This window comes from Schistocerca serialis, chromosome 4, assembly GCF_023864345.2.
Source record: "Schistocerca serialis cubense isolate TAMUIC-IGC-003099 chromosome 4, iqSchSeri2.2, whole genome shotgun sequence".
Taxonomy (NCBI): Eukaryota; Metazoa; Arthropoda; class Insecta; order Orthoptera; family Acrididae; genus Schistocerca; species Schistocerca serialis.
Window position 1 is genome coordinate 770,549,164 of NC_064641.1, and position 26,376 is coordinate 770,575,539.

A 26,376-nucleotide genomic window follows, 5' to 3' on the forward strand; every position below is an offset into this window, starting at 1 on the left:
GCTATCACATTTTTTAATATTCTCTCATTCTTGGAGAAATTAAAATAGTAATCTTGCATTATCATTCTTTACACCTTTTGTAATTTACTAATTATGTAGTTTCTTATTGTACCTACTTCATAAAAATTCGCCACTCCAGAGGTATTTGTACTCTATGATTACAATGAAAGATGTTAATGTAGCATTCTTGTGTATGTAAAATTAAAATTACTCAAACAAAGGAGAGATCCATCATTAAGGTGTGTGTCGTATTCAACTACATTGCAATCGAGCAATAAACATTGCTAATGCGCTAAGGTAATAATAATTTTTTAGTCGATAATTGAACTGTTTCTCACGTGTACCTCCAAGTACACTAAATTTACAGAAATTTATCATTTTGTTTGTAAATATTATTGCTGTCATCTGTTTTTCCATCGTTATTTGTTATTCACTTTACAATAAGTTGATAACTGTCAATGTCATCGTTGCTCACTTTGTATCCTATGCAAGGATGCCTGTAAAACGAAAACCACGAAAAAGTATATTTGCAAATTTTTGTACGGGATGCTTAAAAATGTGTCTCGTTTTCTTACAGGAGATACATTCTTTCTTCTGCTTCCTAACCTTTATCCTGTGTCTTGATGGGATTGGCATGTCAATTCGTGGATTTGCCACTGTTAGAGGTAGAGACTGGCCTGATGCACTTCCTGTCGACATCTTTTCATCCCGGGACGAAATATGTTTACCCTATCTATCAGCGTCTAGAATTATCCCATGTGAAAATGTGCGAACACTTTCCTTAATGATTGCGAATCGTATAACTAAGACAGGACGTGGGTACCAGCCTGTTATTCACGTAATCGTATAGGTGGAAACCACATCTGGGCTAGCCAGCACATCGGCCCTTGTCGTTAACTGGAGCCAATGTGCAACGCCATTGGCTATCCGAGCGAGTTTCTTACAGGTGAAGTCACAGCATGCCTCAAAATTAGGAAAATGTCCTACTAACGTACCTCGAAATTCATACTTGATGAGATATGTTCAATTTTACATATGTAGTCCGTATTCAGAAAGGGAGCGTGCCTGCCCATCATCACTGCTTTCCTCCAAATTCATTGTATGTCCAGGAATCGGACAGAAATGAAAGTGAGGGATCTGGAAGCTCCAGATAGTTCAGCGTTTAGAAAAAAATAGCATTTTCGCTGGGGTAGAGCGAGGCATGATCCATTTGTGTTAGCGTAGTTTTCAGGCGGTGGTTGGCTCACTGAAAAGAGTGCAAACAATAATCCCAGGGTATGCGGAATCTTTTTTTATTTTCAAATTTTTACGTTACGTACACTGCAAATAAACCAGGATAATGCTCAATACAACGTGTCTGATATGATGAAACAGTAAAGGAGCATGAGATCAAATCTCTACTGTTAATTCAGTCATAGAGGGAGCAAACAAAAGCGTATTTATACAACGAATTTTTTCAAGATGAAGAAGGATAGAAGGATTGCTAACGTGCGGTTTTAAAGCGACCTTCATTCCCCCCCCCCCCCCCCCACACACACACACACACACACCCACACCCACAAATGCGCTCCGCTAGTGCAACACTGTAATTTCAAATTTTATCGACAGCTAAGGAATTTGATCAATAAGCTTCATAAATATTCTTATCTCTTTGAGAAAGAAAAAGAAATCACATCCCGAGAAGAGTGCATAAAAATTACATTCATTTGTGCATCACCACCTATCTATGCCAGAGCCGGCCGCGGTGGCCGAGCGGTTTATAGGCGCTTCAGTCCGGAACAGCGCGACGGCTACGGTCGCAGGTTCGAATCCTGCCTCGGGCATGGATGTGTGTGATGTCCTTAGGTTAGTTAGGTTTAAGAAGTACTAAGTTCTAGGGGACTGATGACCTGAGATGTTAAGTCCCATAGTGCTCAGAGCCATTTGAACCAAATATACGCCAGAATTTGGGGAAATGATGCATACGAACGTTCAGCTGTCCAACTGTGTGACGAGAGAGAACTTTTTATGATTGTTAACCAAGTTTGTTTTTGTACGGAAACCTTAAAACAATCATCTACTTGAAAAAAAAAGTGCCGTTATATCGTATGCAAGATGGCGAGCAAATTACTGCTTCCACTGTTTTTGCGACGCATACTACTCCAGCATGTGTAAATCATGAGCTGTAAAATAACAGTAGTATCTGATTTTATGTATGAAGTTCTCGTGTACACCTTACAGTCCCTTTCTGGAAATCCCAAATTAGCCTTTGCCTTTCCATTTAAGAAATTATTAATAAACACAATATATCGGCATTATTTCAGGGTAATTGTAGTGTACGTCACGTAAAAATTAAGGATGAGAAAAAGTTTTCGCAGGGTGACTCGATCCCGCAACCCTTGTATTACGTTTCCGTACATTTTCCTGTGCGCCAAACTATGTCTGGAAACTTCGCTAACATAAAGGGTCATGCCACGCCGGATCCGCACCTGAAATGCAACTTTTTTCTAACCGCGTCACCATCTGGAGTTCCCACTTAGGACGGTATCGGTGATGACGAATAGACGCGGTCCTCTTGTCCGTGGTGTAGACAATCTTCCCATTGATGTCCGTTGCCCATTTGTTAATGGCTGTGTTTGTCTCTGTACTGTGTCTTTTAACGGTGACTCTGTCGTCAGACGTAGCACTCGAAGATTAGTGATTCCGTGGAGAGTGAACAGCAGATTCGGTGAAATGGAGTCCCATTACCACACGCAGATATGGTACTCTGGTATGGTTTAACCAACGACGTTAATCGACCGACACGTGTCGTGAATCCCGAACGACATTGTCAGCGCCGCATTCTCTCTCAGTAAGAAAATATTCAACAATCTGTATCCACGACTTACAGAAGCGCGATCATTCCCAATAAGCGAAGGGATCGCGGTTGACATCTCAGAACCGCTACACCGAATATGGAGCAACGAGTATTATGACGAGTGGAAGATGATCCTGGAGCAAGTGTGCGAAGAACTACGATCTTGTGTGGTCAATTCTGTGCGATCAGTTTATTCAGTTCACTTACAGTGCGTGCAAGCACAAGATCACCATCCAAAACGATCTTATGTCGGGAGGCTTACGGTCCGCAGTTCATAGACTCAATTTCGTCTACGGATGAGGCGTGAATCACAGAGAGTGAGAAAATAGGTTACGACGATAACCACATATTGACATGCACATCCTGGAGCTATCGTATAAGAGGGGCATCAGGTTCGCAAAAATTTCATTGCGTTGGTAGCAATCGAGCTATGCACTTTACAGCCGGCCGGTGTGACAGAGCGGTTCCAGGCGCTTCAGTCTGGAACCGCGCGACCGCTACTGTCACAGGTTCGGATCCTGCGTCGGGCATATACATGTGTGTGATGTCCTTAGGTTAGTCAGGTTTAAGTAGTTCTAAGTTCTAGGGGACTGATGACCTCCGATAGTGCTCAGATCCATTTTTTATGCACTTTACAGGTGCTGTTTATCACCAATATCTGCATGGAAATTCACCCGTGCTAATTTTTCCCTTTAGCGTGAGTCAGTGCGCACATAATTTTTTATTCTAGGAGTTCTGTTTTAGTACAACGTGTTCATTCAGACTAGTATCCCAGATTATCAGCAGTTGAACTGTCAAACTGTTTCAACGATTAGCAATGCAACACATGTCGCATCTACTGGAAATACTGATACTATGGTGGTAGTTAGGAGTGATCGTGTACGATTGTGAGTGTGTGTGTGTGTGTGTGTGTGTGTGCGAAACATCATTCAGGAAATACTTTTATTAATCACATGAAATTTTAATTGACAAATCAAAGTAAGAACCTCCACCCAGTTAACTATACAATACAATGCAGGGTTTATAGTAATCTCAAAACACGGCCATTAAAGGAAAATACACAACAAAATGACTTATACAGAATCCTATTCCCACACTACCCTTTTGTCAATACCACAGTTACAATATCCTAAGAATATCAAACATACAGCGCCATTTACATATGCATTATCATTTCAAATTCGATAGTTCCTTCCAAAAAAAAAAAAAAAAAAAAAAAAAAAATACCATCCTCAAACAGTTATAACCAAAGGTTTTAAGATACAAGGTATAGTCAAAATAAAGCACTCCGTCATCAGGCCACATGTGGCCCACCGGGACCATCCGACCTCCGTGTCATCCTCAGCTGAGGATCCGGATAGGAGGGGCTTGTGGTCAGCACACCGCTCTCCCGGTCGTTATGAAGGGTTTCTATAGTCAAAATAGGGCCATGCAAAATACTCAATACTCAAAACATTAGCAACAATGCGATTTTGTCATATGATGAGATGGTTGGAGACCGTGGCTGTTATTTGAAGACAAATGTTGACGGTGTTGAGACAGCAACCAGCCACAAATTTATCTTAAGTTCCTTTATTCAAAGGGTATCGTTACCGGTTTCGAATCATTACGATTCATCGTCAGATGGCTTTCATGCTTTCATTACAACATGTGCTGCGTTTTTTACTGATCAGTTATCCTAAAATATAAATAATACATAATTATAAGCACATCACAAAGATGGTTGAGTTACAGATTTGCATTGGGATGTGACTCACGTGAAATGTCGGTTTGGAGTACTTTTTTTCAGAGTTTTCGTCCAGCAGACAACGTTTGTAGTTTTCGCAGTTTTCACATCATTGCACACATAAACTTGCATAATTGAGCGCTTCAGATTTGTCACTGAAAGCTACATTTCTATCGTTGCACAATGCATTCAGTGACAAATCTGAAGCGCTCAATTATGCAAGTTTATGTGTGCAATGATGTGAATACTGCGAAAACTACAAACGTTGTCTGCTGGACGAAAACTCTGAAAACAAGTACTCTCAACCGACATTTCACGTGAGTCGTATCCCAATGCAAATCTGTAACTGAACCATCTTTGTGATGTGCTTATAATTATGTATTATTTATATTTTAGGATAACTAATCAGTAAAAAACGCAGCACATGTTGTAATGAAAGCATGAAAGCCATCTGACGATGAATCGTAATGATTCGAAACCGATAACGGTACCCTTGGAATAAAGGAACTTAAAATAAATTTGTGGCAGGTTGCTGTCTCAACACCATTAGCAATAATGACGGGTACCCATTCTCACAAACGAACTTAGAAAAAAAGCAACGACTGCTGTTCAAATGAAACTTATGGTTAGTAGTCTGTAATGAATAGAAAACATATGTACATGTAAAGAACACAGTCACCTTTAAACTTGTCAATAGCGAACTTTATAGGACGTCCGTAACCGAGTGCCCTTGACACCCAAGTTCCTAGCAAGCCAAAAAACACAGTACACTTGAGCTCCATTTCACACAAAGCAACAGAGCCGACACCGACCCAAGGTAGTGAAACGTCCCCTTTGAACTTTTATACATGACTGTGCTTAAACTGACACACAATATTTTGTTAGCGCAACGCAATCTGACTTTCAAAATTCCCTACAAAAGAATGACCCTGACTAACATTAAACTATACCTTTCACAAATCACTTACATCACAAAAATCTTCGCTGCTCAAGCTACTGCAATACAGCGAGCGCCACTACTGCCAGCTAAATAAAAGATTCAAACTATGGAAGGCACTAACTACTGATAGGGATAGTTAGCAAATGAAAGATATTAATAGAGAACAAACAATGTATTTATCTTGATATCATCATATATAAATATAGCAGTTCATGACAAATTTCAAAACTCCGCCATCTCTCTCCCCACATCCACCACTACTGGCGGCTCACCTCCAACTGCGCAACGCTACGCGCTGTTCACATCCAGCTGCCGCTGCCCAACACTACAATGGCAGACAACAATGCAAACTAGCCACAGACTGCACACAGCACAGCCAGTGATTTTCATACAGAGGTGGCGTTACCAATAAAAAAACCTAAACAGCCTACTTACATAGCCCCCATGCTCCCCACAAAAAATTTTACAAATTGGATTGGGCAGTGGCCAATACAGATTTGAAAAAAATTTTCATAATTACAATAACAAAGAAATCAAATGCACACACTTATTGATACAATGTTGGTCAAGAGCTAAAAATTTCTCACAGTCCATAAAGACAGTCCTGATTCATCACAGTAAAATTGCAGTGTTTTTCTCAAAGTCTGAGCAGTAAAAGAAAATGCACACAGAAGTAGTGGATTTCCATGCAGTCTTGAAGAAGTAGTGTTGTCCTTCCAACGGAAAGACAGTGCTGACTCTTGACATGCTGACAGGTAATGGGCCACAACAGAGCAAACCCACAGCAGAGTTCATTCGACGTTTTGAAGAATATTGTAGGTAGGTCATCACAGAGCAGACCCACTGTAGTCCTGGTAGAGATTACGGGTTTGGTGGGCCATCAGAGGTGCAGACCCACTGCAGTCCTTGTAGAAATAATGATATTGATGGATCATCAAAGGTGTAGACCCACTGTAGTCCTTGTAGAGATAACCAACAGCCATCTGTTGTGACTGTGCAGGTGCACAATCACCATTGAAGAGTCTTGCGGATAATATAGCAAGTCCATAACCACCACTTGTGCGCTCACAAAGTTTTTGGAATTGTCCTTAGAACCAGCAATGCTGTTATCCAGTCCCTTGCTGAATTATTAACACACGTGCAAACACTAACAGTCCCTACTTCTCACATATTGTCCACATTCTATGACCAACAGAAACGTGTGCAGTGAAATGTAACTTAATTTGAAGAACTGGTGTCTGTACAATTATAAATTTACAACATGAAAATACAATTACAAAGGTACAAAATACATCATTAAAGAACATAACAATACAGATAACATTTGTAGTAACACAGGCTTTACAAAAGAATAGAAATAAACATATACATCAGTGGAATTACGACATGAGTACATACATAAAGGATCACAATAACTTTTGAAACATCAACTTCACACATGAGCATTAAACAGAATGAATAATGTCTAATATCTTTACAAAGTAAATAACATATTATTAATGCCAATTATATTTGAGGATAACAGTATTCCTCATCATAGTGAATGTAGCTTAATATTAAAAGAAGAAAAAGTTCTATGAAACTACACAGAGACAGGAAGAAAAATACACAAGGGTACACAAACATATAGTGGGATAACACAAAAAGAAAGGACAGGGTTTGTTGTACTGCAGTATTTTGCATTATTTCTCGGAGATCTCCCTTCATTCGTCATTATTCCCAAAAAGTTCTATCTATACCTGCTTTCTGTATTCTATTCATATTTCTTTCAAAATAAATATGGCTCATTGTACAATACTCATTTAGGCCCAAACCGTTTTCATGTAACTTTCAAAGCATTCTTCCCCTATTCTCCATAGTTCGTTTCTTATATAGTCTACCCCCTCTTAAGCTAACTTAAATCTACTGAGCTCAGATATTAAACTATGGGACGAGGCAATGCAGCAGCACAAAACAATTAATACAAACAGCAATGATAAAAAATACAAAAGGCAAAGCAAGCAGCATAAATTACAACTAATATAAGGCAATGAGCAGCAAACAAAAAAAAAAAAAAAAAATCTGGCTTAGCAGAGTAACACAAATTAAAGTTCAGTAGCACTATGCCTGGCAAACAGCAGCTTATATCTAAACATGACATAGCTCAAGCAGAAAAAATAGTACACTAAAGATAACAATGCAGATAAGGCAAATGTATAATCACATCTTAATGTCTAAGTAATTAAAGTGGTGCACCACAACAACTTATTGTAAAAAAAAATATTACCATGTACTTGAAAAGAAAATTATGTGTACAGTTACTGTTACTAGTCCCTTCTTATTGTTCCTTCCTTTCCAAGTGCTCCTTTTTTAAAGAATGTGGATTACAAAATTATTATTTAATAGATCTGTTGACAGAAAGTGTTCACACTAGCAAATGCATTTTATTTTATAAAAGCAATGCTGCAACACAGCTGGAAACCAGATATCAAGTGAAATAAGCAACTACGAAAAGCAAAGCATAAAAATATAATTCAATAGTCATGTGACATTTCATAAGTCAGTAGCTCCCAACTCTCGTAGAAAGACACTTGTCATTATAATGGCCTCCCCTCTTTTTTTTTTCTACCTGTGCCGCTGAAAGGCTAATGGCTTTTTTTCGGGCGGCTGTCGCCCAGGTGGGTGCCCGCGACGCATTACGTGCAGGTGGTCACTTAACTTTCTTACGGAAATATTTACGACAGCAGTTTCCGCTACAGTGACAGTCTCACATAAAAATATTTCACAGGTCAAGAATTAGTGTTGCAAATTTGTAGAAACAAAACCCTATAAATATAACATTGTCCAAAAAATTTTCGCCAGCATTGTGATACATTCACTCATATACACACATTTCATAACTCTTAAAGTACGATTCTTGGTTTCCAACAACCTTTTTCACAAATCAGAGTCCCTAATCACTACTCATTATTCCTTACCTTATTCGTCGACACTTCTTCAGTATTTCATCATAAGAAATACATAGCATAATCAAACTCCTCATATACGGTATCATCATCTTATGAATCATAAACATACCTCAACAGTATAATACACATCGTCGTCGTAATAATATCATAACATCTTAGTCAACTCTCAAAATCGTCGTAGCTTCCTCCAATAATTTCAAAACTTAAAAAAAATTCTCTGCTCATGTCAAAAGTGTCATCTGCCTCAAACGTACTTTAAAAATCATGATCTCATACCAAATACATCATATAAAGCTCTCATAGTATCACAATGGCTCCGAAAAATATGAGCATTTCACAAAGTACAGACAAAATACAATTTCATAAGTGTGAAGTTACCCAACTGTGAAATTGCGTAAACATGTGTCACTGATGTAGTAAAAAAAGTTTATCTCTCAGTTAAATGATCAGATAGCTGTGTAATTCTGTGTTAGAGAAATATGGTACCGATGTGTAAAGTTGTATAAGCAAATACCATATTAGCTAGGGTTCCTTGTGGTTGCCACACACATGGTACACAAAGTAAGCGTGTACCCCCCTGAGGATTAATGTAATTATACCCTCAGGTGTTACAGATTACAGCAATGGAATGAAATGTATCACGGAAAACTTTCTTTGTAATTCAAAAATCTTTAAAAATAAATGTTTTAAGTACAAAATTAATCACTCAAATACGTGTACTGTAGCGCTAAATGTGCGTCTTGTTGCAACATAATCTGTGTGGAAGTGTCGTAGTTATCGTCCTCCGAAAGCTAAGTTCTGCAGAAGTCAATGTACTTACCTCATAATACACAAAAGTGAATTGCTTTGCGTATAAATGTCTTAGTTATTACGCTTATTGCCGTGATGAGGAAAGTACTGTGCTGTAACGTATTGCTGTGCTACGGAAAAGGCAGTCTCATTCTAGCTATACCACAAAAGTTACTACTAAAACCTGTTTTACTTTCCAGAATAAAACAGAAAACTGTACAGATATAAAACAGAAACACTGCAAAAGCAACATTGTAAATTGTCACTCATTAGTAGCGTCGTGATAAAATCGTGTAGCTGTCACATAAACTAACCACTGTGCCATCTGGTATCTCACTGAAAGTACTTTAAATCCAGAATATATTTTCATGTAAACCAAAATGTTGCATTAAAATCTCATTAGCAGTACCAGATATAATGTTATTTTTCTCGGAGCCAGCCGGCGCACGTGTATGCCTGCGGTGCGAGTCATTGTCTGTCTCCTTGTTGCCGCGCGTCGTTACTGGGATTAGGAGGCCTAACTTCCACAAATTCGCCTTGCCGAGAGGGCCCAGCTCTGTTTAAAGCTCGCCAGTTCTGATGGAATTCAGGTCTGTCGTTTTGTCGGTAGTTTACACAGTTTCTTTCGTGTCGGTCACGTGGTGGAGAGTTTCTCCCTGAATCATAACTGCGCGCTGGTCCGTTGCGTCTAAAGTTATTCTGTCTCCCTTGATAGTATTTATTTTGGTTCCCATATTGTCTGTTTCTCTTATTGTCTCTGTGATAGTCATTAGGTGATCTTTCCCTGTAGTTATTACTACTCTGCCAACGGTTGTCATACGGGTGGTGTCTGTTTTGGTCACGATTTGTGTTGTGAGAATAGCCTTGTCGTGTCAAGTTATTACTTCTTTCATCGCGGAATTGCGACGGATGTGACCTGTAATTGTTGTGTTACTGGTTTCGCGTTCCGCGATTGTCAGTGTCAATTTCTAATTCTTGTAAGAGTCCCTGAAATGCTCCAATGTCGTCTTTGCAACGTCCTGCCAAAATAATATGTCGTAAATGTTCAGGTAATTTGATTAAGTAAATGCGGATGAGTTCTGAGGGGCTGTATGGGTTTGACAGGTACTGATTCTTGTGCAACATGTCTTCAAAATATTTCACAAGACTGGAGACTTCAGATTGTTCGAAATGTTTCATCATTATGATACCATGTTTTACTCGGTCTTGTGTGGCTTGAGACCAATATGCTGAGAGGAAGGCATGGTAAAACTCTCCACTGTGGCAATCGTGAATTACCGATCGCATTCTTACAGCTGGTTCATTCTCCAAGTATTATTATTATTATTAAGCATTACAATCCATGAAGGCTTTTTGCTGCAGAATGGACAATGTTGAACCACTTTGCTCTGTCTTTACAAGTAATTTGCCACTGTCTGTCATGTCCTAGTTTTCTGAGATCGTCTTGAATATTGTCCAAGTATCTCATGCGTGGGCGTCCAAGAGGTCGTCTTCCGGTGGGAATCTCTTCAGTCACTTTCTTGATGGTCCTGTTTGGTGGTGCTCTGATGACATGCCCTATCCATTTCAGTCTTTTGGCTTTAATTTTGGCCACTATATCGGAGTCTTTATATAATTTGTAAATTTCATTGTTATTTAGCAATCTCCATTCATCACTGATCCTATCTCTTATGGGTCCAAATATTTTTCTCAAAATTTTTCGTTCAAATACTCTTAATCTGTTTTCCTCTTTTTTTGTGAGAGTCCAGGTTTCAGATCCATAGGTGAGTACTGGTATAATCAATGATTTGTATACTTGTAGTTTGGTGTTCCTAGATATTAACTTGCTTTTGAAAACTGTCAAGAGACTATAGTAGCATTTGTTAGCCTTCTGAATTCGTGATTCTATTTCAATTTTTATGGAGTTGTCAGAGGTTACTATTGTACCAAGGTAATTAAATTCATTTGTCTTTGTGAAAGCTGTGTTATTAATTTGCAGTACATTATTATTTGATGGATAGCGGGATAAGATAAAGTACATTGTTTTGTCTGTATTCAGCTGGAGGCCTGTGCCATTTGTGGCTTTAATTAATTGTGCTGTAAGAAGCTTCAAATCATTCTCACTGTCAGATAATAATGCAATGTCATCAGCGTATGCTACAATGTTAATTTTGCTTTCCAGTTGTGCTCCAATTTGTAGTAGCTTTACTTTTTGGATTATTCTATTGATTACTATGTTAAAAAGAACTGGTGAGAGTGAATCCCCTTGTTTGACTCCAGTTTTAACCTCAAAGTCTTCAGAAAGTTTGCTAGCTACTTTTATTTTGTATTTTGAGTTTAAAGTGCAAGATTTTATTAAATTTATCAATTTGTTAGGGATGCCAATCTGCCTCATGCACTTCCATAAATATTCCCTGTTGATACTGTCAAAAGCTTTTTTAAAATCAATCTTACAGCTGGTTCATTCTCCAAGTAGCCACACATAAATTCTAATCTGTGTTCTAACGACCAGTTGGGAGGAAAACAATGCGAGAATTGATGGAGCCATGCTTGTGGATGAATGTCATTGCCAGAATTCTTAAATGTTTTGAATTTACGTGTAGTAATGAACAGCTTATAGTCAAAATCATCATGTCGGCGAGTCGCATATCGGTCATTGTTAGGTCGTGTCGGCCGTTCCATCTCAAAATTCGGTGCACATTGCCAATTTTTTTCATAACTTCCGAAATGCCCTGTGTTATTATTTTGTGGCTGTTCCGTGTTTGTGTCCCTCTTCCCGTATTGGGGCGTGAGTATCCTCTGAAATACGTAATTCTTGTATTACCTGTGTCAGCTGATCTTGTACTTCCCGGATTTCTCTTTTGTACTGTGTATTGATTTGATTTTGATTCTGTTTGAATTTTCTAATTTGTTCATACTCTTCTGTGTCAGTGAAGGCTACAGGTCTTGTGTCATTCAGATCATCATCTACCTTTGTAGATAAGTTAGTGACCTGATCCGAAAGTTCGGCTACTTTCTCCGATAGTGAACACATTTCCTCAGTGTGTTTTTCTGAACCAAGTTTCAGAGTGTCCATTTGTGTTGAAATCGTATCTACTGTGTCCTTTAAGTTTTCTTGACTTTTTGCAAGTTGCGTAACCGAATCGGTAGATGCAACTGCGTCAATTTTAGCTTGCAAGGTGTTGTGATTTTCATGAACAATAGTTTGCAGTTCTTTTATGGCTGCTTCGTGATTCTGTAATGCATTTTCATGACGCGAAAAAATAGGTTGGAAATGCTCACAAATTTGAGTTTTTACGTCATTACAGACTTTTTGACATTTCGATTCAATGTTATGTAACTCAGTAGTTAAATCTTCACGCGTTTGTTCAAGAGTTTGTTCCAATGAGTCTAACTTTTGAAGCTGTTGCTGTGTTTGTCTCTGATTTTGTTCCAGTGTGTCTAACTTTTTAAGATTTTGTTCCACTGTGTCTAACTTTTGAAGCTTTTGCTGTGTTTGTCCCATTTGTTGTATTAATTGTAATAACAATGCATTGGTGTCTGAAACATGTTCCTCAGTGCTTTTCGGCAGTGAATTTTCACCGGCAACATTCACATTTTGACAAGCAGAAAATGTGTCTTGACTTATTTCAGAAAACGGTGATGACCCAAAACCTGAATCTACAGTATTTGCGAAATTGTGTCCTGTTATTTCGGATTCCTGAGGCGATCTGTTGCCGACCGATCGATCGATAATGCTTCCCTGTTCACTACCTGTTTCACTGTCTACACCATTGTTTGCAGCCCGCTCCATTTCCCTATGCACAATTACCAAATTACTACTTTGAACATCAGTTAATTCATTACGCGGTGGCGCTAACACACTGCTTTCATTTTCACTGTCATTTCTCAGTTTACTTTGGAGCCTAGTATTACGTTTTTCACACGCCATTATTATCACAGTATTTCACACGACAACACAGAAAAACACATTTTGAAGATCAAAAATAAGAGAACACATTAACATAGCACTGAAAATAATATCTAGTTAATTGCAGCTGCGAAATACTTGGTGCAAATCTACATGCATGCCACACCTGTTTTACTGTACAACAATGAAAAACTACAACTACAAAGGAAATTCTCTCTATAATTACGCACTAGCAATAAACAATAGCTACACTAATTACACAAACTACAAGAAAAAAATCAGAAGATTCCAGTGAGGTATCCTGGCAGGGTCGCCATATGAAACGTCCCCTTTGAACTATTATACATGACTGTGCTTAAACTGACAACCAATATTTTGTTAGCGCAACGCAATCTGACTTTCAAAATTCCCTACAAAAGAATGGCCCTGACTAACATTAAACTATACCTTTCACAAATCACTTACCTCACAAAAATCTTCGCTGCTCAAGCTACTGCAATACAGCGAGCGCCACTACTGCCAGCTAAATAAAAGATTCAAACTATGGAAGGCACTAACTACTGATAGGGATAGTTAGCAAATGAAAGATATTAATAGAGAACAAACAATGTATTTACCTTGATATCATCATATATAAATATAGCAGTTCATGACAAATTTCAAAACTCCGCCATCTCTCTCCCCACATCCACCACTGCTGGCGGCTCACCTCCAACTGCGCAACGCTACGCGCTGTTCACATTCAGCTGCCGCTGCCCAACACTACAATGGCAGACAACAATGCAAACTAGCCACAGACTGCACACAGCACAGCCAGTGATTTTCATACAGAGGTGGCGTTACCAATAAAAAAACCTAAACAGCCTACTTACAGTAGTAGGTAGGCGGAAAATCTTGTTAGTAAGTGGCAACTTCTCACCAGGTCGAGATACGTGACACATTCAACCCACGGGACGCTGGTGGGAATACAGGTTATGTTATCTTGCTGATCGTTCGATCGAGAAGACCACGCTTAGAAATCCGTGCGCTGGAATGGAGCCCCTCTACAGACCTGAATGGAGACGAAAGCACTGCAATAGAAAAATTTTGACGCATGTCGATGTTAACGTAAATCGCGAGTATTTAGCATCTATGAACTGCATGTTATGCGACAGTTAACTCCAAATGCTTTCTTTCTCAGCATAACTGCTCTGGAAAGAAAGCACTTTACAAAACATGTCACGTATCTGAATAAAGGGACAAATCATTAGTAGCCGGCCGAAGTGGCCGTGCGGTTAAAGGCGCTGCAGTCTGGAACCGCAAGACCGCTACGGTCGCAGGTTCGAATCCTGCCTCGGGCATGGATGTTTGTGGTGTCCTTAGGTTAGTTAGGTTTAACTAGTTCTAAGTTCTAGGGGACTAATGACCTCAGCAGTTGAGTCCCATAGTGCTCAGAGCCATTTGAACCATTTTTGAACAAATCATTAGTCAGTCTGAGGATAAGTGTTTCTCAAAGCGTTTATTCTTGTGTTTTAGGACTAAATATAAGGAGCACTGTAGAAAAAATGTCCGCGCAGGATATGGTGGCCAACGTGCAGTGACCAGTTTTCGACCAAAGCGCTGGGCGAATTCATTCGTTTGTTCGGAGTGGGAGACCGACATTGTTTGGCCTTTACCGGCCGGTCGGGGCGCGCTGCGATGACAGAATCGAGGTGCAAGCCCTACAATCTTTCTCAAACGGTTTTAAAGAAATTGTTCGTCAAAAATTTCATTTTGCGTTGCTTATAGCTTTACACCGGTTGATCAAAAAGTCAGTATAAATTTAAAAACTGAATACATCACGGAATAATGTAGATAGCGGTACAAATTGACATCCATGCTTGGAATGACATGGGGTTTTATTAGAACCAAAAAAACACAAAAGTTCAAAAAATGTCCGACAGATGGCGCTTCATCTGATCAGAATAGCAATAATTAGCATAACAAAGTAAGACAACGCAAAGATGATGTTCTTTACAGGAAATGCTCAATATGTCCACCATCATTCGTCAACAATACCTGTAGTCGAGAAATAATGTTGTGAACAGCTCTGTAAAGCATGTCCGGAGTTATGGTGAGGCATTGGCGTCCGATGTTGTCTTTTCAGCATACTTAGAAATGTCGGTCGATCACGATACACTTGCGACTTCAGGTAACCCCAAAGCCAATAATCGCACGGACTGAGGTCTGGGGACCTGGGAGGCCAAGCATGACGAAAGTGGCGGCTGAGCACGCGGTCATCACCAAACGACGCGCGCAAGAGATCTTTCACGCGTCTAGCAATATGGGGTGGAGCACCATCCTCCATAAACATCGTACGTTCCAGCAGGTGTTTATCAGCCAGGCTGGAGATGATGCGAATCTGTAACATATCGGCGTACCTCTCATCCGTCACGGTAGCAGTTACAAAACCACAATCACGCATTTCCTCGAAGAAAAAAGGCCCGATAACGGTAGATGTGGTAAATCCAACCCATACCGTGACTTTCTCGTCGTGCAGTGGAGTTTCCACGACAGTTCTAGGATTTTCGGTAGCCCAAATTCTGCACTTGTGGGCGTTGACAGACCCTCGGAGCGTTACTCAACCAATCGTCATCTTCCGCCATCTTTTGAAACGCCCACACCGCAAATGCCCTCCGCTTCACTAAATCGCCAGGTAACAGTTCATGATGCCGATGGATTTTGTACGGATAGCATCGGAGGGTACGCCCAAGTGCCAACCAAACAGTAGTGTATGGAATGCCGGTGCGACGTGCGACTGCACGAGCGCTGACTTCCCCGTGCATAGACAAACCCGCTACAGTCTCCATTTCTTCCTGAACTGTCTCAGCACCATTACGCCTTGTGCTCGGTCGGCCACTACGGGGTCTATCGTCTAAACAGCCCATGGCTTCGAACTTCGAAATCATTCTCGCCACAGCTGCATTTGTCAACGGACCTTTACCCGTTCGAATCCCCTTCCTATGGCAATAGGATAGTAACGCTGAACTAGCACATTCCCCATTCTGATAATATAGCTTCACTAAAAGCGCCTTTTCAGGTAACGTCAACATGCTGCGACTGCTGGCGCATCTGATTTTCTCTCTCATTACAGCTCCTTTTATACACGATTGTCATGCGCAGTCACTGACGGTTTGCTGTCCAGCGCCATCTGTCAGACATTTTGTGAACTTTTTTTTGTTCTAATAAAACCCCATGCCATTCCAAGCATGTGTGTCAATTTTTACCTCTCTATCTACATTATTCCGTGGTTTATTAAGTTTTCAAATTTATACTGTCTTTTTGATCACCCAGTATGTCGACTTCATGACGACGTGCCCATCAATTCGATAATTATTTTGTCACAGTAGTTCTGATATTTGCATTTAAGGAAGACACTGACTGAAATTCGAAACAATTTACAATGAAAAATAGGGATCGCTACGATTTTGTATTTGGTGCATATCACATAATATGTTGCTGTGTATCAAATTTAGATAATACATTTAATTTTTCCTTAGGCTTTGGTTAGAGGTCTCTTATCCGTCACCAATCTCGAGAAAACTGATCTGATGTATCACACCCATTTGCGATCCGATGCGCCAGTGATAAAGCCAGAACAGAATATCCACAAGGCGCCTCATATATCATACATGGTTTGAGACTCCCTTCCAGCGCTAGGCATTTGTCCAACAGGGCCTGCCCACAGCATTACCACCCTCCCCAAATGTGCTCTGCCGATTGCACATCTACCGGCCATGTTATTCTGCGTGCACTCTACAAAGTTTGACGATATCCGTACCAAGTATATTGTTCTACAGACGAACAAATAAATAAATCATAACTTAAAATAATTACAGGTAAAACAAAGGTACCAGCAAGTAATAAGTATCTTCCCTACAACGACGTATCCGCACATCTGAATGCACAAGATGGCAGATCAATTAATAGCCTCTGCAAGGATAAAACACAGTTATCAACATACTTCGACTAACACGGCTGTATACATTACTTCTTTTAGAACTAGTAAATGTATATGAATAATAATCTAATAATTGCTATAATTATGATTTAATGTGAAACTCTAAACGTCAAAACTTCCCTGTCCTGTTGAACTTCGCAAGTATGTTTTGATGTTGTTTAAAGTGGAGAATGGGCTCTGTGCTACGGCTGTAGTTACATTATTTTCAGAAGGTTGTTAATCTCTCTCTTTCTAAGCATTTATCCCGACTTGCGAGGTATGCTGTTATGAGTAACCGGATTTGGCGTATTGATTTTAAGGAGTGGCCAGATGCTCTGAATGTCGCCACCCCGTACCCCCCTGGGACGGAATGTGAGTACCCCAACTGTTTGCATCGAATGTAATACACGGAATAGTACGAACGAATTACAAATGTCTATGAGTCATGTAACCGAGGCGGAGCGTGGGGACCAGCCCAGTATTCACCTAGCAGGATGTGGAAAACCGCCTAATAACCACATCCAGGCTGGCTGGCAACCCGCCCTAGTCGTTACTCCGCCGGGCAGATTCGAACCGGGGCCAGCGTGTCTACCCGAGTCCAGCAAGCAGTGCGTTAGCACTCTCGGCTACCTTGGTGGGTTCAGAATGTTGTTAATATTTGGATAAATATCTTCGTTGCATAATTGCAGTGCTTCCTTGGAAGATGTAACTTTGTAGTCTTCTTTCACAGATTTCCTTCTCCACAAGTGTAATTCAGCAAGAACGTGTTCAGCTCCACATTCTTATGTTCACTAAAACATTAAGTCTGTTATAAAAGAACATAAAAATGGGATAAAAACCACCCATCAGGATCACATATCAAGTAGTTTTGTCTGTCCTTTTGGTTGACAACCATCCAAGGACCAAAGACTAAGATATCCAGGTGCCGACAAATTTCAGTTGTTCTCTCAAAAACAGTACTGAAAATTTTTCGTAGCGTCAGGCCTTAGAATTTCCGGCGCTTCTGTACTGTCTTCAGATTCTAATGCAGATAGTAATGCAGTAGCATTCTTCACCTTACGTGTGACACATCATTATGTAATATTGGTTTCCACATTTAGATTCAAGATTAAAGAACCTTTACAAAGAGAATGAAAGAAAAAAATGAAAAGAAGTACATAAAAGAGTCATGCAGTTGCGACTAGTACGATTAAACTGAAGAGGCAATAGGATACAATAAAACATTATTCTGTGTTTCCTAGCCTACTTAATCATAATTTCGGAAGTATGTAATTATAACAACGTCAAAAGTTGACGAATGATTATTATGAAGTATTATTATTATAAGGATCATTATTAAACTTGTAGCCATAACTGCAGCCTGAGGCTATTTTATTTATTGTTATTACTATAGGCGACGACGTTTCAACCAATCACTATGATGGGTAATGGAGGTAGGTTTGTAAAGCCGCAATTCTTTGAGATAAAAGCAATTTCACAGTTAACCACTAAAATGGTAACTGCACCTTCTCCATAGGTCTGTCATCAGATTTTTCGAATTACTAAAATAACAGTTATGAGTCATCTACAAACGGCTACTGAAGAACGTTACCCTTGCGGCAAAACAAGGGACACAAACCATTAATTACAGCGATGGATTGGTCGAGGAGCTCTAGTAGCATGGCGTCTCCATTCACCTGACCTTAGATCTGTTGCCTTGGGGACATTTAAAAGCATTGGTGTATTCCACACACATCGACATGTTGGGCGTCACATGAGGTTGAGTCCCATGCAGGTGGTTTCACTGGCAATCAGCTGAATTCGCACTAGATGGTGAGCCTTTGGAGTAGAGAGCGGAAGAGAGTGTAAGGGTAGGGGCATCGAGCACCTCCTATAGACAGACAGCTATCATAAGGCAGAATGGTCCACATGTCTGAAAGTACTTGTTTCCACTAATACTTATTTTCACTAGTACCATGTCCTTTAAAAATATGGGATACTGTTTTTTTTTGTCATCAGTCTACTGACTGGTTTGAGGCGGCCCGCCACGAATTCCTTTCCTGTGCTAACCTCTTCATCTCAGAGTAGCACTTGCAACCTACGTCCTCAATTATTTGCTTGACATATTCCAATCTCTGTCTTCCTCTACAGTTTTTGCCCTCTACAGCTCCCTCTAGTACCATGGAAGTCATTCCCTCATGTCTTAGCAGATGTCCTATCATCCTGTCCCTTTTCCTTATCAGTGTTTTCCACATATTCTTTTCCTCTCCGATTCTGCGTTGAACATCCTCATTCCTTACCTTATCAGTCCACCTAATTTTCAACCTTCGTCTATAGCACCACATCTCAAATGCTTCGATTCTCTTCTGTTCCGGTTTTCCCACAGTCCATGTTTCACTACCATACAATGCTGTACTCCAGACGTACATCCTCAGAAATTTCTTCCTCAAATTAAGGCCGGTATTTGATATTAGTAGACTTCTCTTGGCCAGAAATGCCTTTTTTGCCATAGCGAGTCTGCTTTTGATGTCCTCCTTGCTCCGTCCGCCATTGGTTATTTTACTGCCTAGGTAGCAGAATTCCTTAACTTCATTGACTTCGTGACCATCAATCCTGATGTTAAGTTTCTCGCTGTTCTCATTTCTACTACTTCTCATTACCTTCGTCTTTCTCCGATTTACTCTCAAACCATGCTGTGTACTCATTAGACTGTTCATTCCGTTCAGCAAATCATTTAATTCTTCTTCACTTTCACTCAGGATAGCAATGCCATCAGCGAATCGTATCATTGATATCCCTTCACCTTGTATTTTAATTCCATTCCTGAACCTTTCTTTTATTTCCATCATTGCTTCCTCGATGTACAGATTGAAGAGTAGGGGCGAAAGGCTACAGCCTTGTCTTACACTCTTCTTAATACGATCACTTCGTTCTTGATCGTCCACTCTTATTATTCCCTCTTGCTTGTTGTACATATTGTATATGACCCGTCTCTCCATATAGCTTACCCCTACTTTTTTCAGAATCTCGAACAGCTTGCACCATTTTATATTGTCGAATGCTTTTTCCAGGTCGACAAGTCCTATGAAAGTGTCTTGATTTTTCTTTAGCCTTGCTTCCATTATTAGCCGTAACGTCAGAATTGCCTCTCTCGTCCCTTTACTTTTCCTAAAGCCAAACTGATCGTCACCTAGCGCATTCTCAATTTTCTTTTCCATTCTTCTGTGTATTATTCTCGTAAGCAGCTTCGATGCTTGATCTGTTAAGCTGATTGTGCGATAATTCTCGCACTTGTCAGCTCCTGCCGTCTTCGGAATTGTGTGGATGATGCTTTTCCGAAAGTCAGATGGTATATCGCTAGACCCATATATTCTACACACCAACGTGAATAGTCGTTTTGTTGCCACTTCCCCCAATGATTTTAGAAATTCTGATGGAATGTTATCTATCCCTTCTGCCTTATTTGACCGTAAGTCCTCCAAAGCTCTTTTAAATTCCGATTCTAATACTGGATCCCCTATCTCTTCTAAATCGACTCCTATTTCTTCTTCTATCACATCAGACAAATCTTCACCCTCATAGAGGCTTTCAATGTATTCTTTCCACCTATCTGCTCTCTCCTCTGCATTTAACAGTGGAATTCCCGTTGCACTCTTAATGTTACCACCGTTGCTTTTAATGTCACCAAAGGTTGTTTTGACTTTCCTGTATGCTCAGTCTGTCCTTCCGACAATCATATCTTTTTCGATGTCTTCACATTTTTCCTGCAGCCATTTCGTCTTAGCTTCCCTGCACTTCCTATTTATTTCATTCCTCAGTGACTTGTATTTCTGTATTCCTGATTTTCCCGGAACATGTTTGTACTTCCTCCTTTCATCAATCAACTGAAGTATTTCTTCTGTTACCCATGGTTTCTTCGCAGCTACCTTCTTTGTACCTATGTTTTCCTTCCCAACTTCTATGATGGCCCTTTTTAGAGATGTCCATTCCTCTTCAGCTGTACTGCCTACTGCGCTGTTCCTTATTGCTGTATCTATAGTGTTAGAGAACTTCAAACGTATCTCGTCATTCCTTAGTACTTCCGTATCCCACTTCTTTGCGTATTGATTCTTCCTGACTAATGTCTTGAACTTCAGCCTACTCTTCATCACTACTATATTGTGATCTGAGTCTGTATCTGCTCCTGGGTACGCCTTACAATCCAGTATCTGATTTCGGAATCTCTGTCTGACCATGATGTAATCTAATTGAAATCTTCCCGTATCTCCCGGCCTTTTCCAAGTATACCTCCTCCTCTTGTGATTCTTGAACAGGGTATTCGCTATTACTAGCTGAAACTTGTTACAGAACTCAATTAGTCTTTCTCCTCTTTCATTCCTTGTCCCAAGCCCATATTCTCCTGTAACCTTTTCTTCTACTCCTTCCCCTACAACTGCATTCCAGTCGCCCATGACTATTAGATTTTCGTCCCCCTTTACATACTGCATTACCCTTTCAATATCCTCATACACTTTCTCTATCTGTTCATCTTCAGCTTGCGACGTCGGCATGTATACCTGAACTATCGTTGTCGGTATTGGTCTGCTGTCGATTCTGATTAGAACAACCTGGTCACTGAACTGTTCACAGTAACACACTCTCTGCCCTACCTTCCTATTCATAACGAATCCTACACCTGTTATACCATTTTCTGCTGCTGTTGATATTACCCGATACTCATCTGACCAGAAATCCTTGTCTTCCTTCCACTTCACTTCACTGACCCCTACTATATCTAGATTGAGCCTTTGCATTTCCCTTTTCAGATTTTCTAGTTTCCCTGCCACGTTCAAGCTTCTGACATTCCACGCCCCGACTCGTAGAACGTTATCCTTTCGTTGATTATTCAATCTTTTTCTTATGGTAACCTCCCCCTTGGCGGTCCCCTCCCGGAGATCCGAATGGGGGACTATTCCGGAATCTTTTGCCAATGGAGAGATCATCATGACACTTCCTCAAATACAGGCCACATGTCCTGTGGATACACGTTACGTGTCTTTAATGCAGTGGTTTCCATTGCCTTCTGCATCCTCATGTCGTTGATCATTGCTGATTCTTCCGCCTTTAGGGGCAATTACCCACCCCTAGGACAAGAGAGTGCCCTGAACCTCTATCCGCTCCTCCGCCCTCTTTGACAAGGCCGTTGGCAGAATGAGGCTGACTTCTTATGCCGGAAGTATTCGGCCGCCAATGCTGATTATTTACCAAAATATAGGCAGTGGCGGGGATCGAACCCGCGACCGAAGGCGTTTTGATTATGAATCAAAGACGCTACCCTTTTTTTTTTTTTTTTTTAATTCTCATTTTGTCCGCGTTTGTTCGTTGTATCTATTCGGGGCGGACGTCGTAAGACATCCGATTAAGTTCGTTGATGATCGATTAACTCAGTCTTTTTATTACAGAGGGTACGTAACCCACTGTCCGAACACGCTGAGCTACCATGCCGGCACCCCTAGACCACGGGTCAATTAGCACCATATAAGCATATATCCTGATTAACTTTAAAATATTCTGGTTAGCTAAAATCAGTCACTTAACAGATTAATTAGTGCACACGACATCAACAGATTTTTGAAAACGAACCTCATATTTATTTTTTATTTTTTTCAATTACCAGTCATGTGCCATCCTCTTCATCTCAGAGTAGAACTTGCACCACTCTCTCCCCTCAGCATCTGTTGTATGTATTCCAATCTGTGACTTCCCCTACGGTTTTCACTCTCTACAGCCGCCCCCCTCTCCTCTAGTATTACAGAAATTAATCCCTGATGCCTTAATACATGTTCTATCATCTTGCCCCTTCTTCTTATCAGTGTGCTTCATCTTTCCCTTCCCTTGTCTTATCAGTCCATCTAATTTTAAACATCTTTCTATGGCACCACATTACATGCGTCGATTCTTTTCCAGTTTCTCCACAGTCTGTAATTCAGTACCATACGACACTGTTTATGGCCGGTGTTTTATACTAACGGCCCTCTATGCCAGTGCTAGTCTGCTGTTTATGTCCTTCTTGCTTTCTCCATCACGTGTTATTTTGCTTCCAAGTTATCAGAATCGCTTAACCTCGTCTTCAACGTGGTCCCCAATTTTGATGTGAAATTTATAGTTACTTCACTTCTTCTACTCTTCGATACTGCTGTCTTCCTCCATTTTACCTTCAGAGGATGTTCTTTACACACGAGAATGTTCATTTCATTCAACACTTCCTGCATTTCTTCTTCACTTTCTCTGTGAACTGTTCATTCCATTCAGTATTTCCTCTATTTCTTCTCCTCGTTCACTGGGGATTGCTGTCTTCAGCGAATCCTACCACTGTTATCCTTTCACCCTAAATTTTAATCCTCCTCTTGAACCTTTCTCTTATTTCCGCCGTGCTTCCTCGATGTGTAGACTGAATAGCAGGGACGGTAGACTGCACCCCTGTCTTCAAACTGGCCGAGCGGTTCTAGGCGCTACAGTCTGGAACCGCGCGACAGCTACGGTCGCAGGTTCGAATCCTGCCTCGGGCATGGATGTGTGTGATGTCCTTAGGTTAGTTAGGTTTAAGTAGTTCTAAGTTCTAGGGGACTGATGACCTCAGCAGTTAACTCCCATAGTGCTCAGAGCCATTTTTTTGTCTTCCATCTTTTTTAATCCGAGGCGCTACGGTTTTACGCTTCCATTCATATTATCCAACTTGGTTTTGTTCATTTTGTATATTACCTTCTTTCTTTATAGCTTACTCAAAATTTTCTCAGATTTTCGAACGCCTTGCGCCATTTTTAACTGTCTATCGCTTTTTCAGGTCGACAAATCCTATGTATGTTTTTTTTATTCCGTTATCAATAGCAACATCAGATATACCTCTGTGGTGTCCTTACTTTTCCGAAAGTCAAACTGATCATCACCTAACATATCCTTAATTCGCTTTCTTATGCTCCTTCCTACAATCTGCTAATGGTTCAAATGGTTCAAATGGCTCTGAGCACTATGGGACTTAACTTCTAAGGTCATCAGTCCCCTAGAACTTAGAACTACTTAAAACTAACTAACCTAAGGACATCACACACACCCATGCCCGAGCCAGGATTCGAACCTGCGACCATAGCGGTCGCGCGGTCTGTTAATGGTTTCTACGGCCTTGCATCAAATGCTTTTCCTATCCATCTCCCCGTTAACTTCGGCATCACTTGGCGTAGCATCCCACGTTACAGACCTTCACGCTTTCAACGCCTGCTCGCCTCAACGAAGCATTCCTTTTTACATGCATTCTCAGCAGACCGCAATACACGTTACAACTCGTACCTTTTCATCTCTTTGAACTTCTGGTATTCTCTTCCGGTAGCAGCTTGTAACGTGCTGTAGCAAAGAAACTTTTCAGCACAACATGTACTACTATTGGCAGCCCATCATACACACAGCTGTGAGCTGCCAGAAGGATATACACTGAAGAGCCAAAGAAACTGGTACACCTGCCTAATATCATGTAGGGCTCCCTCAAACACACAGAATTCCGCAACACGACATGGCTTGGACTCGACTAATGTCTGAAATAGTGCTGGAGGGAACTGACACCGTGAATCCTGCAGGACTGTCCATAAATCCATAAGAGTACGACGGGGTGGAGATCTCTTCTGAACAGAACATTGCAAGGCATCACAGATATGCTCAATAATGTTCATGTCGGGGAATTTGGTGGCCAGCGGAAGTGTTTAAACTCAGGAGTGTGGTCCTGGAGCCACTCTGTAGCAATTATGGGCATGTAAGGTATCACATTGCCTGCTGACATTGCGTAAGGCATCACATTGCCTGCTGGGATTGCGCAAGTCTGTCGGAATGCACAATGGGCATGAATGGATGCACGTGATCAGACAGGATGCTTACATACATGTCACCTGTCCGAGTATTATCGAGACGTATTAGGGGTTTCACATCACTCCAACTGCACACGCCCCACACCATTACAGAGCCGCCACCAGCTTGAACAGTCCCCTGCCGACATGCAGTGTCCATGGATTCGTGAGATTTTCTCCTACCCGTACACGTCCATCCGTACGATACAATTTGAAACAAGAAACGTCTGACCAGGCAACAAGTTTCCAGTCATCAACAGTCCAATGTCGTTTTGACGGGCCCATGCGAGGCGTAAAACTTTGTGTCGCGCAGTGATCAAGCGTACAAGAGTGGGCATTCGGCTCCGGTGACACTTGTTGATGGCCCAGCACTGAAATCTGGAGCAGTTTGCGGTAGGGTTACACTTACGTCACGTTGAATGATTCTCTTCAGTCGTCGTTGGTCCCGTTCTTGCAAGGTCTTTTTCTGGCCGGAGATTTGATGTTTTGTCGGATTTCTTATATTCACAATACACTCGTGAATGGTCGCACGGGAAGATCCCCACTTCAGCTCTACCTCGGAGATGCTGTGTCCCATCGCTCGTGCGCCGACTAAAACACCACGTTCAAATTCTCTTAAAGCTTCAAACCCAGCCATTGTAGCAGCAGTACCCAGTCTAGAAACTGCGCCAGACACTTGTTGTATTATACAGGCGTTGCCGACCGCAGCGCTGTACTCTGCCAGTTAACATATCTCTGCATTTGAATACGCGTGCCGCGCGGAGTGGCCGCGCGATTTGAGGCGTCCTGTCACGGATTGCGGTGGTGGTGGTGGTGGTGGTGTGTTGGAGCTTATGGGCGCTCAACATCGAGGTCATCAGCGCCCTGACACACATTAAAAGGAACGAATGCGGACAGACCTAAGAAAACTAAAGCACACACTCAAAGAAAGCAGGAAAAGAAGGAAAATGCTACATAAGAAAGTAAAACCTAAGGAAAGGGGAAACATAGCAACAAGAATGTCACAGGAAATTGTTATTGGCTGGCCACTTACATAAAATATGGGCGAGCTTGTCACACAGTGAGCAAATTAAAATCCTCTCCCTAAAATCTTTGTAAAAACATTTGACAGGGCACAGAACTTTAAAACTTTAGCCACATTCGTCCGAGTGTTGCCTAAAAGAGATGACAGGTCCGCTGGCAAGTCAGCCGCGACCCGCTGGTCAGAAAATAAAACGCAATCCAATAAAACGTGGCGCACAGTGACCTGGACGCCGCAAGCACCACACATTGGAGGGTCCTCTCGCCGGAGCAGGAAGCCGTGCGTCATAGGGCTGTGGCCTATTCGAAGCTGAGTGAGGAGAACCTCGTCCCGTCGATGGGGCTGAAAGGAAGTACACCACACACGCGTTGTGGGCTTGACTATATGGAACTTATTGTCAGTCACTTCCAGCCACTCAT

At 41.1% G+C, this 26,376-nt stretch overlaps 1 protein-coding gene across 1 annotated transcript in view; it reads left to right on the forward strand.

Annotated features, from left to right (window-relative positions):
- The window catches only part of LOC126474756 (fibronectin type 3 and ankyrin repeat domains protein 1-like), a 165,248-nt gene that overhangs the window by 30,532 nt on the left and 108,340 nt on the right, over positions 1 to 26,376 (forward strand). The window lies entirely within an intron of this gene.